General features: G+C 39.7%; 1 pseudogene; it reads right to left on the reverse strand.

The window, feature by feature from the left end:
* Positions 1-655: 655 nt before the first annotated feature.
* On the reverse strand, positions 656-4,196 carry LOC131313818 (tryptophan N-monooxygenase CYP79A68-like; annotated as a pseudogene).
* Between the last annotated feature and the right edge of the window lie 8,004 nt (positions 4,197-12,200).

The following is a 12,200-nucleotide window of genomic DNA, read 5'->3' on the forward strand; positions in this document are numbered from 1 at the left end:
AATTGGGGGGAGGGATATATATATATATATATATATATATATGCTATATATTTGTTGTTGAGACTTATCTCTTTTTGTTTTCGTTAAAATTTTAAAATTTTTGCTTTTACTTGCAATTCTCCCTTGTTAGTAGTGATTTCGCTTGCTAGATACTTTAATTATGCTCAATTGTGTCAATGGCAAGAGTCGTGTATCCCGTCGAATTTGGTTATGTGTTTGAATCCATGTCGCGTGCATATACATGAATTTTAATGAACAAGTTTAGCCTAAAAGTCAAGTCAAGTGTTGTGCATCGCTAGAGTAGAGATTCATTCTTAAGCATCCCATGCTTTTTGCTTTCATTTTCCGCATTTGCGTAAATAATATCTTTTGTTCATGCTTGAGTAGTGTTTATATCTCTTGTGCATCTTGTTTGGAGTTGTTAGCGTATTTAGGAAATGATTCAAGGCATTTTTGCTTGATTAAACCACATAAGAGTCACTTTGTCCTTATTTTGAACCATAGTCCGAGTCTCTTTCGTTGTGCAAACCTAGGTAACCGGATGTTCGGAGGGTTGTGTGTCTATAGTTTTCAATGTTTTAAGAAGGTTTGGGGGTAGTGTGAATGTGATAGAAGTGGTTGGGATGCAAAAAGGCAAAAATTGGTACATGATTCCTTATCTCTCCTCTTCCACTACAAATGTTAAAACTCCAAATTTTCATCTCGCTCTCCAAGCCCTCAACTTTGACCCCTCAATCTTTCTCCTTACAAATCTCACCTCAAATGACCATATTCCTCAAAGAAAAATCAAAGAAATGCTATGAAAAAGCAAAATCATATCCGAAAGAGGGTTGAATACTATGATGAGAGGATTGGTGTGACCTCTGGGCTAGCTTACATTCCGGAGGAGGAAAAGTCCGATGAGGAGGAGGAGCTCGATGCTTAATACCATGAGAAGCCAGATGAGGATGACAAGTATGTGTGGTAGAGTCGGTGGTAGAAGTTTTTCTTTATTTCTTTTTCATAATTTTGTTTGGTGTTTGGCCGATATGTGGTCATGCCTTGGGTAGTTTAGGGTCAGTAGTGGCCAAAGGTAGTTGACCCGAGCTAGTATATGGCCACTACATTTTTGTAGTCCATTTCTCTTTGTATCCAAGGTCGTTATAAGCTAATAAAGTCCTCCGTTGATCTTTTGTAAGCTAATTAACTCCGTTTGATGCATGATTGATATCTATTACTTTTTGAGTATGATTTGTTCCTTGACGTGCATAGTTGTGAATAATTAGCTTTTCTTTCGTTCTTAGCGCTCCTTCGATAGCATGCATAGCTTTTTGTCTCTGGCTATTGCATTTACTCGCTAGCGCTTGTCATGGGATGTAACTTGTATCTCACTGAGTAAAAAGTTGAATAAGAGCGTATCCTTGTGAGTTTTGGAGTCGAAACTCGTTGTGGTGCATACGTGCTTGACTACTCTAATATGGCATAGTTTGTTCGTCCTAGTTAATGGCATGCTTGTGCGTGGATTGCACGTACTCGGATTTGAAGGGGTGTTTTGGACTCTTGCCTAGTTGTAGTAGTTGAGCATAATTTTTGTATCTTGAATCTCGGGAAGATTGCGTAGCTTAGTTAAATATGTTTTGCTTTAGTTTGCTAGGGACTAGCAAAGCTCAAGTTGGGAGGTGTGATACGCACCTAAGATTGCTTGATCGTGGTGCTTAAGTCCGTTAGTTAGAAGTGCTTCTAGCTATTATTTGTAATTTTTAGTCAATATTGCTCGTAAGGTAGTTTGTTAAGTGTTTCAGGCAAAACGCCCTTAAAAGGCGTATTTTGAGTGCAAAGTCAACCCCCAAGTTAATTCAAGAATCATCGCCCGGTGGAACTTGTGCCAAATTGACCAAAGAACGAAGGCGAGGAGTATCGGGCAAGCCAACGGTCGTCGGGTGTCAAGATTGGGAGGCTGGCTTGAAGAACCAGAGATAAGCATTCCGTATCGATACGGATTTAAGGCGTATCGATACGCGTTTGTTACCTTTCCAAGCAGAGCTTCCCGTATCGATACGGCCATAATCTGTATCGATACGGGATTGTTACGGGAGATTGGCCTTTTCAGCTTAACGATGTGGTATCGATACTTTGCTTATTCTGTATCGATACGGAGAGCCTTCGGCCAAATATTTTGCTGCTTTTTGGGCTTTCCATTTATGGAATACTTGCCTTTTATAGTATGTTTTTAGATATTTGAGGAGAGAGAAACCCATTGTGTATAAATAGGGGTCTCCTCTCTCCCCTTTGTGATCTAGGGTCTTTAATAGCTTTTATTTTTCCTCCATTAATGGTCTTTTAAGCTTTTCAAGTTATTTCCTTTAGAACTCAAGTAAGTAATTCTCGTTTGTTAATTTCTCGTTTATTAAAGTTGTTCCTACGGACTAGATCTTTTATAATATCAAGTTTGTTTTCGTTTTTATCGGTTAATAGTCATGTCTCGTTTTTATGCTCTCTTCCATGCTTTAGCTATGTATGAGTAGTTGATAGGCCAAGTCTCGGGGTAATCTTTCCCGAGTACTTAGGTGGTTATTTGGTTCTCAAACCTTCGGGCTTAAAATCTTGATTTTCGAAATTTCATTAACCTAGTCTTTTTGGTCTAAGCGAGGCGTGTTAACTCCTTGGTATGAAGCTTAGTCAAGCAGTCTTGGCAAGCGACATATTGAGGGCTCGTGGCCCCCTATGTGTTAGATACATTAGCAAAAATAGGTTGATTTAATTCCGGTTAATCACATCTTTTGATAAACGTAGTCATTAAAGCTAAATCTTCCGGGCGTGAGCACGCGGTCGTGACTCTCGCCTGAGTTAAATTGAGAACCGGTAACATCCTTTGTCAAGGGTTAGACGATCCCTAGACTTGCCTCCTTTGAGTTTATTAAGCGTTATCCTAGTCTTTTGCCTTGGCAATTTTCACCGTTTAAAGGAAAACCAAGTTGGCCGTCTTAAACGCCGAAACCACCATATAAAACCTACAATCCAATTAAGCTATATTCGAATTCTCTGTGGGTACGATCCCGGACTTCCGGATATTATGCTACCGACGACCTAGCCCTACGCTTGGGGTTTTCAACCTTACATTTGAAGGCGAGGTTTGAAGGCCAAGCAGTGCCAGAGAGAGAGAGAAATCTTACAACTATTTGGGCTTTGATCTCATCTGGTAAGAGTAAGGGGCTACCATCTTTCTCTTTGAGCCCAATGAGGATGTCAAGCAAGTCGTTTTGCTCAGTTCTGGTACCCTCTGTGCAATGTCTGATTCTCTCATCGATCTCAGGATCTTGATACTTAGCCACGCTTGTAATGGCCGTCCTGATGATCTTCTCATGACCGTCCAAATCAAGACGGCGACGCAAGCATGAGAGATAATCAGACACACAGAATTGTGAACAAGGCACTCACGTGCTCTTCTTCCTCTACTCCTGGGCCTCCATCCGCCCTTCCATTCCTAAAAACCTCTTCCCGAAAACCATCTTCCTTACCACATTCCCACAATAATCTTGGGCTGCGAATCTCACATTCACCACACCCCCGGCAGTCGAGTCCATGGACTGATTATACACGAACCCAACGAGGTGGTCAGCTTCCGTGGTTCGTTTGCCCTTGAGCCACCGATGCCTTTGTGCTGAGAGAACTTCGGAAGCGAGGACTCTCCTCATTTTCTTCCATTGTTCTCCACCCATGGTTAAGGCCATTGTTAGATATCCTCTGCTCGTGATGTCTGCCGAGTCATGTCTTTTCAGGAAGTTGATGGCAATTTCAGGAGAGGTGACGGGGATGACGTGGACACCCCATAGGCTGATGCAAATGATTTCGGCGTTCATGTCCTCCGTCATTTTGTGTATCAAACGAAACGCGGGCTTCTTTGTGAGAAGTAGTCCTGGGAGACTTCCGACAATGGGCCATGGTTTTGGGCCCGGTGGAAGCGCGAGGGGCGTTGCTCGTCTCTTCCAAAGGATGAAGAGAAGCGAAGCCGCAAGAAGGAGAGTTGAGCAAAAGCTCAAGAGAAATGGTGAAATGCCTTCACTGGTTGGCATTTCGAGTGTTGAGGAGGCAGTGGCAGGGTTTGCAGTGTGTATAGGATTGAAGAAAGCCATTGCCATGCAAAGGAGAAGAAGAGTGGAGCAGGAGCTCGAGAAATTTTGTAAGATGGAAAAGTTTGCAATTTTGAGTAAGTGAAGATGTATTGCAGTGAAGTGAAGATTTATGTTTTTGCAGTGATCAGTGAAGATTTAAGTTTTTGTTGTTCTAAATTTGTTTCCTGTGGTGCCTTTTTATAGAGGTTTTCCACAGCCCGATAGCAATGTGCTTGCATGCATTCACGGCCAAAACAAATTACAGATAACTCATTTTGTTTGAACATGTACAGTACTTGTTTCATTTAGTTTCACACAAATCACGTTTTGGAGATTTGATTGCAGCATTATCCTCCGAAATTAGTTCAATTCATTACTAAATAATCGCACATTAATTTTTTCACTAGGGTATCGTACTTTTTCGAGGAAAAAAAATCTTGCCCATTTCAGGCAAAATCTTCGTTTCGTTTTGGATGTGCAAATAATCGGCTTTTTGCTATAAGAAGTAGTGAATCTAAAAATCTACATTGTTCGCGTGTATCAAAGGTTGAGTTTTTTAAAATTTTAATATTTGAAGAGGCTTTTTAAGTGGTTTTTTGCTTAGCTGATTGGGCTATCTTTGTCCTCATATGGTTTTTTTTCCCCCAAAAAAAATAGAGAAGGCAACATTTTAAACCAAGCTCCGATAAATAAACAAATAAAAAGAAGACATTTTAGACCAAGCCAAACAGAGCCTAGCTAATTGGTCTTTGGTCTTTACTACCATGCATGCATCTTTTGTGACAAATCCTTTGAATATGTTACAGGCTAATGTAAACACGTGATAGGCGTACTTGGTAATACCGTGCACAACACCATCCCCAGTCCTATTGTTATAAATGATGATTTGAACATTTGTTAGTACTAATTTAGTAAATCTAGTAGTAGATGTGAAATTAAAAGTGAGAGGTTAATATCTAATAAATGCATGTGCACATGCTTATCATCTTTTGTAACTAATCCTTTTGTTTTCCATCCAGCCTAATGCTGACAAGTGACACTGAGGCATGCACCTGGTGATTAAGGTGTAATTAACGAGTTAATGCACAACAAGGCCTGTACGATATGTGTTACTAAGAGTACTAAGTAGTACAACTATCAACAAAACCATGTTTGTATCAACAAAGTGTACAAAGATGATAGGTTTGCAAGTCGTGTAGACTTTTTCTGTACGAAAAAATCAAGTGGATCAAACATTAATAGTCATGTGATATTGTAACGGCAAATGTGGTTTCTTCATTTACTCTCAAAATCAAGCTATGCACGTTCAATTGTTAAGATAAATGTGCTTTCATCATATTGTTGTGCCCCAAAAATCAAAACCAAACACAGAATATACGTGTTTTCCGAAAATTGGGTACATCTATGAAGGTAAACCAGAGCAATTATTCAGACGATAGAAGCTTTACAAGTGAGGTTTCTCACCTCACCTCACCACACTCTCTCATCTCTAACCTACATTGCTACGACAAACAGACCTCACAAATTTCCCTCTCTGGTCTCTCACTCAAGAGAGATAAAAATACAAAAGACGAGGCTCCAATTTATAAGCGTAAACCAAACTATTCATGAGCCATGCCAGAGAAGGGAATTCTCAAATGAGTTCTTCTTCATTAATGGAATCTTTATCTTCAAAGCTCCCAAAGTCCACACACAAAAGAGGCTATGCTCAATCTGGGTCAATTTGAGCCAACAAACATGAATTCCATATGTGGAAATTCAACACATATGACTATAAGAACGTTCAATCTACGATTTATTTTTTTGCTCAGACGATCAACTCAATGCACCCAATAAACAGAACGATTTTGATCGAATCATGTGAAGTGAGGTTCTTCCCATGAGTAGGCTGTAATACACCCCTTCAATGAAGTAATTATTTATTGCGCCTGGGGCATCGCCGCGGTGTACCAGGCCACTCCACCACCGCACATTGTTGGCCTCCATCAATGTGTGGAGATGGAGGAACCTAGGGCACTGCATCGCAAAATCTAGGTGCAATGAAAGATCGGGATATATTTGTGAAAACTTTATATCCATCTCAAAACCAATTGGCAATAAGTGGAGAGGTCTCAGATGTTATTAAGTAATCACCCATTCCACTCCCAAGCAATGTGGGATTCTATTTGCTTAACATCCCCCCTCACGTGCAGCCGCGTTTGAGGTCTGTCACGTGTGGCCACTTTTGGGTCCTATCATCGTGCAGCCTTTTTGCTGGTCTGTCATCGTAGGGTCTGGATTTGTTAATTTTTAAAATGTGGGGTGGAACGGATCCCGCTTTGATACCATGTGAAAACTTTATATCCATCTCAAAACCAATTGGCAATGAGTGGAGAGGTCCCAGATGTTATTAAGTGATCACATATTTCACTCCCAAACAATGTGGGATTCTATTTCCTTAACAATATTTTTAGTGATTTCCCTTGCAAGTGGCACTGTGTATTTTGATAGGTTCTACCTTAATTGATACATTCGTCACGATTTCTTGAAAACAACACGGCTATCTGAATCTCTAATGACACAAAATGCTTAATTGTCGAACATGCATGGAAGGCAAGCATTGAGTGGGGATAAAGTGGTAACTGCATTGTCATAAAATAAAAATAAAAAAGAAACTTTGTGATCAACTATTCAGCTACCTTTCTGACGTCGTCGAGTAGGCCGAGGCTCCTATGGGGCCTCGCCATATTGCCGCCCGGCCAGTGTGACTGCTTGTATGTGTGATTTGTGTCTAATTGTTTCACTCGATGGATGAGACTCTGAAGGAAATACAGATCCCATATAAATAGTACGATCAGGTTTGTAACGGAAAACACCTGTCGATGATCACGGGATTACTTTTGTATACAAAGATAACGAAAGAACGACAAATCCACATTTTGGCTCTTAGAGTACAAGACAAGAGTTCACGTCCATAAGTTCATGCTTTGTTTGATGCTATTCGATTTGAAAATGTTGCAGTTACTTACCCATCAACTGTGAGGTTACGAGGTTCTGGTATTCATATTTGAAAGCTAGATCTTTTGATTAGCTACTGAATCATTTATGGAATGATAATCGTATTTTTTTATGTACTGTTCTCTTTTATCAATGAAAGTTTCAAACCATGTTGACCAAAAAAACTGTCACACCTCCATTTTTTTTTTCCTTTTATGAGTATCTTAACTAAAGAACACCTGTTGATAATCTTAACTTATTGCCAAATATGCGATTAACTTGTGTCTTTTCTCGTGGTGCAACTGTGTAGGATATCAGGATCAAGAGGTGGAATCCTTCCAAAATCATCATTAAAGAGACACAAACATGGCATAACCACTACGCAGTTAATGAGATTCGCTTGTATGTGCGTTTAATTAAGGATCTTAACCGCTTTTGTCATGAAGTTGCTTTAGCAATACGTGCCATAATGCATGTTAAAGCATCTCGATTGATGACTAGCGTAGCACAACTGGTAGAGGAGTGATCCTCGAGTCACAAGTTTAATTAAGAATCTTAACTGCCTTTGTCATGAAGTAACTTTAGCAATACGTGCCATAATGCATGTTAAAGCATCTCGATTGATGACTAGGGTAGCACAGCTGGCAGAGTAGATGAGTGATCTTCAAGTTGCAAGTTATGCATGTTAAAGCATCTCGATTGATGGCTAGGGGTAGCACAACTGGTACAATAGAGGCGTGATCCTCGAGTTGCAAGTTTAATTAAGTATCTTAACCGCCTTTGTCATGAAGTTACTTTAGCAATACGTGCCGTAATACATGTTAAAGTATCTCTAATGATGGTCCGGATAGCGCAACTGGCTTGCTGAGCATAGGACAGAAATCATGAAGTTACTTTAGCAATACGTGCCACAATGCATGTTAAAGCATCTCGAATTATGGCCAGCATGATAGTTTTGCTAGTGGAGTGGACGACTGAGTGTTCTCGTGTCAACAATTTAAATCTGGTTCTTGACCTATGGTTAATATGCAGGAGGAGCGATATATGAGTCATTTTCAATCCAAAGTTATAATTCAACAAGAGGCCTTAAAAGAATGATCTCCAATAGTTAGCAATTTCTCAAGTCCAAAAATAGCTTTGCCAACACTCAAGCAAAATTTGGCATAAGATTTCTCAAAATCATTTATTGGCGCCTCGACATTTGTGCGTTGCTTTTTCTTATGAAATTTACTCGAGTGACTCAACATGGGTTAAGATTAAAAATGGCTTTTGCAACATTTGACAAAAATAGTGCACTTAAAAGGTACGTTGTTTCTTTGATCCCTAAGGTTGATTCTACTTTTGTTTCTTTGATCCCTAAGGTTGATTGCCCCAATACTTTTAAAGAGTTTCGTCCCATTAGTATGGTGGGATGGGTCTATAAGATACTCTCAAAAGTATTGGCTAATAGACTTAAAATGCATCTCCCCTCTTTAATTGGTGAGTCTCAAGTTGCCTTTACTGGGGGGAAACAAATTCTGGATGGAGTTCTTATTGCTAATGAGGTGATACATAGCTGGAAAAACAGTTCTCAAGGTGGCCTAATTCTTAGAATTGATTTTGAAAGAGCATACGATTGTGTTAACTGGGGCTTTTTACTAAATTTGCATGTGAAAATGGGCTTTGGGGAAAAATGGTGTGGCTGGATTAAAGAGTGTATCTCTACCGTGGCAATGTCTGTTCTAATAAATGGTTCAGTTACTAAGGAATTTCAAACTCAGAAAGGTCTCAGGCAAGAGGATCTTTTATCCCCTTTTCTCTTCAATATTGTAGTTGAATTTTTGAATATCTTGTTTGAAAGAGCTAGAGAATTAAACTTAATCAAAGGAACACAGATTTGGGCTAATGGTGTTATCTTATCTCATCTCCAATTTGCGGATGATACAATTCTCTTTTGTGACAATGATAGAGTGGAGTTGGTGTTTGACAAATTCCTAGTCCTAAAACAATGGGTTGCCCCAAGCGTAAGGCTAAAACCGACGCAGCACAATATCCGGTAAGACCGGAGTCGAATCCACAAAGACGGTGATGTGTGCTGACTTAAAAACTCGGGTTGTTATAATTTAAACGGACTCTTAGGTAGCCACCCCTTATAGTTTGATGTTGAGATTAACTAACATTAAGAAATTGTTTGATTTTTCGAATAATTAAAAATAAGGTAAGGTCGTAGGATTCATAACACTCGTAACCAGTTCAGATTAACCTGCTCCATTCAGTGTTCTTAAAACGTTCGATTTTAGTGAGAAAAAGATACCCTGAAAGATGCAAATCCTTATGGTCGCAGTTCACCCATGTATAGCGAAGAATGAATTTTGGACCCCCGTTCTCCCGTTCACATAGGCTCCGATAATGCCCGGGTTCATCTAACGAATATTCTTTATTAACCTAAAATTGCTTTTTCTTTATTGTTTGAAAATAGGAGCAGTACCCAAACTGATCACGGCGTGCTAATCATCTCGCGACCCTACCTATACGACTACTCACTTATTATTAAGCAGGAAATAAAAGAAACCTTAATTTGAAACATGCTTCTATCAAGTAAGATGAAAAATAAACAAGAAATATCAATTAATCAAATACCAGCAAATAACTTTTATTGAAAACAGAAATTAAAACTAGTTATCAGAGTGCAAGTAATTGAACAAGCATCAAAAACTTAAAAGGAAAAGAGAATACTAAACAATATTGACCTCGACAGCCCCGTTCTACGTTCTCGGCAGCCCTGTTCCCTCTCCGTTACCTTTTTCTTCTCCTTTTATAATAGTTTAAAACCCTTGCCAGGTAAAACTTGAAAAAAGCCTTTTCTTTCTATTCTGGCCCACCATAGCAAGGCCAATACATGATCGAATGTGCCTTTTTTCTATTGGACCCACCAACATGTGTATTTTGTAAACCAATTTCAATTCTAAGAGCACATGGAAGTTGTTGGACGGTAGCAGTAAATCCCAAGGCCCAATTCATGATTCAATCCTCTGAGCTCTGGCAACGTTCAATAATTAATAGGCTTTCACGATCTAAGCTTCCAAACACCTACAAGACAAAAAATCACATTATTGATCTCCAAATAACAATATAAATGGACTTAACAAAGATAGATTAGGAGGCGCTTATGTGAACAATTACGTGCCTATCAGTTGGCTAATATAAAAATGGTGCTCAGATGTTTCCAGCTAGCTTATGTCAGGCTTGAAAATTAATTTTTCCAAAAGCTCTTTGTGTGGTGTTAAGATTTGTCATCAGGATGTGAAAGATCTTGCTTAGATGATGGGGTGTAAAATTGAGTCTTTGCCAATCAAATACTTGGGATTGCCGTTGGGTGCTAATCTGAAGAGGATTAATAAAACATGGGAACGAGTCTTGGACAGGAGGGGTAAGAAATTGAGCATTTGGAGAAGGAGATTTAATTCAACAGGAGGTAGACTCTCTCTATTGAACTCTAACTTTGGTCATCTACCTATTTACTATATGTCTTTATTCAAAATGCATGTGGCTGTAGCACATTCTATTGAGAAATTGCAGCGACAATTTTTCTGGGGTGATTCTGTGGACAAGAAAAAGATGCACTTGGTAAAATGGGAGGTGATTACTAAGAAGAAAGTGAATGGAGGATCGGGAGTGAAGAACCTGTAGATTCAAAACCTAGTGCTGCTGGCAAAGCGGTGGTGGAGGTTTAGGAACGACAAGGATTCTTTATGGGTGAAGGTCATTCGAGGGAAGTACAATCTTGCTCAGGGCTGCTGGCTTCCTCATCTTCTTGCTTCAAGTCAAATCACAAACATATGGAGAGATATTTGCTCCATAGGGAATGTCTCTTTGTCTATTGGTCCTATAATTCAAGAGGGCTTTCAAGTGCAAGTGGGCTCTGGTCAGAAAACGAAGTTTTGGGATCATGTTTGGCTCGGGGAGGTAGCACTCAAGGAAGTATATCCTAGACTCTTTTTAATATCTACCCAAAAAGAGCAAGTGGTCAACGCTATGAAGGAAGAGGGTGGGGCTGGTAGATGGAATCTTTTATTCAAAAGGCGTTTGTATGATTGGGAAAAATGCCAAGAAGAGGAGTTGCAACAAAGATTGCAAAGTACGATTTTGGACCCATCTAAACAGGACTCGCTGCAATGGAAATGGACAGCAAATAAGTGTTTCTTGGTGAAATCAGCTTATGGACAATGGGAGCAAGCTGTTCAGGTTAGAGATGAGGTGTTGGGGTCATTATGGAAGAACCTAAGTCCACCAAAGGTGGAAATTTTCTCCTGGTTGGCTCTACAAGGTAGGGTAGCTACTAGATCAATTCTTACTAGCAGAAATGTAATTCTAGATGGTCAAATGCTTCTCTGCCATCTTTGCTCTCTGTAAAAGAAAACCCCTGAGCATCTGTTTTTGCATTGTTTGTTTTCTTGGAACATTTGGTCGAAAATAATGCAGTCGTGGCAGTTGGAATGGGTATGCCCCTCTTCTCTGGCAGACTTAGCAACTTGGTGGTTTGGCAACAGCTTTCGAAATTTTGAAAGGCACATTTACGAGGTGACGTTCTTTGCTACTTTGTGATCTTTGTGGCTTGCGAGAAATGACCTCATTTTCAACAATGTAATAAGGTTAGCGAGTGAGGTAGGGGATCTAGTCAAAACGAGGGTGACTATGTGGATGAAAACAAAGTTCGACATCAAGATGTACTCGGTGGAGGAGTTTAAGAGCTTTCTAGGTGGAATCCGTAAACTAAAGCTCTGAGGTCTGGCCTTGTGGTGTTGTAACATCCACCTTTCGGTTGGATGGTACTTTTTGTTTTTCTCTCTTTCTTCCCCTCGATTTACCCCGTTTCGAGTTTTATAAAATCATTTCGTTTTGCTGAGAAAAAAAAAAAAGGGTACTTTGTCACTTCGACTAGAAAAAAAATCACTTGAACCCTTAGAGATGCTCGCAGCTTGTTATGTCGGTCGACCTTTTAGAAAGCCCAAGTAAATGGCTTAGTAGTCTCGAGAGTCTCATCTGCACAATAACACGATAATTAATTTCACAGTATGTGGCAATAAAGAGTACTTAAATACTAGTACAGTTTTGAATCCAGCTCTACGGCTGTGAGGGTCCAACACATTGGTT

The sequence above is a fragment of the Rhododendron vialii genome, chromosome 13a, assembly GCF_030253575.1.
Source record: "Rhododendron vialii isolate Sample 1 chromosome 13a, ASM3025357v1".
NCBI lineage: Eukaryota > Viridiplantae > Streptophyta > Magnoliopsida > Ericales > Ericaceae > Rhododendron > Rhododendron vialii.